Source organism: Taeniopygia guttata, chromosome 37, assembly GCF_048771995.1.
Source record: "Taeniopygia guttata chromosome 37, bTaeGut7.mat, whole genome shotgun sequence".
In the NCBI taxonomy this organism is placed as follows: domain Eukaryota; kingdom Metazoa; phylum Chordata; class Aves; order Passeriformes; family Estrildidae; genus Taeniopygia; species Taeniopygia guttata.
The window spans coordinates 5,227,501-5,230,000 of NC_133062.1; the positions used below are offsets into that span (position 1 = coordinate 5,227,501).

Consider the following 2,500-nt stretch of genomic DNA (forward strand, 5'->3'; position numbering starts at 1 on the left):
AAAGACTCGGGCGGCTCGGCGCGTTCCCCTCCGCCGCGGCGGCGGCGGCGGTGGCGGCGGCGGCGGCCGGTGCGCCGGGCCGGTGGTGTGCGGCTCCATTGAGGGGTGGGGAGCTACTCCCGCTTGATCCCCTGCGGTGGTGTCCGCGGCCGCCGGCCCGCGCCCGCCGCGTCGCGGCCGTCGTCCCCGCCGCGTACCGCCCGCGGCCGGGGTGGATTCCGCGCCGCGCCGGGGAGGGGCGCCCTGCCCCCCCCCTCTCCGTGGCCCGGCCTCGGCGGAGAAGAGGCCGCGGCGCGCGGTCGGCCGCGGGGGCCGACCCGCCCGCCTCGAAACGGGCGACGCCGGCGAGAAGAGCGCGCGCTCTCTCGCCCCCCTTCCTCAGCTGCGGGGTTGCGGCCGCCGGGGCCCGCCGCGCTCTCCTCCTTCCCGGGCCGCCTCCGCGGTCTCTCGCGCGCGGCGCCGCGTCCGGCGCCGCGGCCGCGCCTTCTCTCTGTCCCCCTCGACGGCCTTCCCCTCGAGCGCGCCGGCGGCCGCCGGTCGCCGGCCATCCCCCGGCTCTGAGCGCCCGCGCCCGCCCGGGGCGAGCGCTCGGCGGGCCCTCCGTCGCCGGGAGGGTCCGCGAGCGCGGGCGGCCCCGTGCCGAGCGGCGGCGGCGCCGCTCGGCGAGTGTCCCCCGCGAGCCAGCGCGCGGGGGACGGTCGGCCGGAAGGCGCCCGCCGTCGCCGGCGGCGGTCCCGGCCCGGGCCCCGCCCGCCGCCTCCCCGTCGCCCTTCCCCGGCCGCTCGCGGACCGGGAGGAAGGTAGGGCGGGCGTCGCTCCCCCACGGGCTCGGCGCTCGCGCGCCTTCCCCCCGGGCGCGTGCCCCTAAGGGGAAGGGGCTCCGTGGCGGTGCGAGGCGGCGGCGGTCCCGGGAAGGGCGGCCGTCGCGGCGGCGGGTCAGCCGCCCGGCAGGCTCCGGGCACTCGCGACGCCGGCTCGGGTCTCGGTGTGGCGCCCGCCTCCGGCGCCGGCGGCGGAGCGCGTCCGCCAGGCGCTCGCCCTCTCCCGGCGGGAGCCGGTCCCGCGGGGGGGCCGTGTGTGTGCCGGTAGGGCGGTGGCCGTCGCGTGCCGTCTCGAGCGCGGTAAGGCCGCTGGGGAAAGAGAGAGCGAGCGAGCCGAGAGAGAGAGCAGAGAGAGGGCCGGCCGCGCGCCGTGGCGCGGCGGCGCGCTCCGCGAGTCCGCGGGAGCGGTCGTAAGAGAAGGGGGAGGCGGCGCGCGCGGGGGCCGACGGCCGCGCCCCCGGCCGCGTGCGTCCCGTCGTCCCGTGGCAACGAGGCCGGGCGGGCCACCGCGTGGCCCCCCGCGGTCCGGCGCGCGCCGCGCGGCTCCCTCCGTGCGGAGGCCGGGCCGAGCCCGGGCGCCTGGGCCGCCTTCGAAGGACGGCACGGGAGGCGGCGTCTCCCCCCCCCCCACCCTCGCGGCGGGGGGAGGCGGTCGGGGGCGCGGGCCCCCCCGCTTTTCCGCCGACCTTCGGAGCGTTCCGTGGGTTTCGCTCTCGCTTCGTTTTTTTTCTTCCCCCACCTCGGTTTGTGGTTGCGTGTGTGCTCGTACAGTTGGCAGCCGGGGCCGCGCGGCCGCGCGCGGGCCCTCGGCGAGAGAAAGAAAAGAGGGGGCCGCTCGACGCGAGCGGTCTCCCGGCCCCTCCGCCCGTGCGCGGGGTGGGTGCCGAAAGGCAGACAACTCTTAGCGGTGGATCACTCGGCTCGTGCGTCGATGAAGAACGCAGCTAGCTGCGAGAATTAATGTGAATTGCAGGACACATTGATCATCGACACTTCGAACGCACTTGCGGCCCCGGGTTCCTCCCGGGGCTACGCCTGTCTGAGCGTCGCTTGACGATCAATCGCCGCCCGGGGGGGGTTCGCCACCCCGGCGGCGCGGCTGGGGTCGCATCGCAGGCCCGTCGGCCGCGGCCGTCGTGGCCGCGCAAGGGCCTTCGTCCCCCTAAATGCAGACTCGGGGAGCGCTCCGTAGCTCCCCGCTCCCGGAGCGAGCCGCTGGGGCGGAGCTCGTCCTCGCCGGGGGCCGCGCCGCCAGGCGGTGGCGCGGCGGCCGGAGAAGAGAGAGCGAGAGAGACGCGGTCGAGGGCGCCCCGCCGAAGGGGCGCCGAGAGACGAAGGGCGAGAGAAGGGAGGCGAGGCGCGCGGGCCTCGCCCCCCGGCCTCCCCCCGCGCGGGCGGCTGTCTGCGGGTACCGTGCCGTGCTGCCGGGCCGCGCGCGAGGTGCGAGCGCCGTGGGGGCGGGGGGGCCAACCCGCCGTCCTCCTTCCCTCGCCGTCCTTCTCTGTCGCCGTCTCGGGGCGCCGTCGCCGTTCTCGCCGACTCTCTCTCCTCGCCGAAGGCCGTCGCGCCGCCCCGCCGCCTGGCGGCCGGGGTTCCTCCCGGTCGGGGCCGTCTCTGCCGCGTGCTCTCCCTCGCCTTTCGGTTCTCGTCTCCGGGACGGGGTCGAACGCGCCTCTTCC

At 78.8% G+C, this 2,500-nt stretch overlaps 1 non-coding gene across 1 annotated transcript; it reads left to right on the forward strand.

Moving 5' to 3' along the window:
- The first annotated feature begins 1,717 nt into the window (after positions 1 to 1,717).
- Positions 1,718 to 1,870, forward strand: LOC121469083 (5.8S ribosomal RNA). The gene has a single exon (XR_005978889.1). It is a non-coding gene; the product is annotated as a 5.8S ribosomal RNA (ribosomal RNA).
- Positions 1,871 to 2,500: the final 630 nt, after the last annotated feature.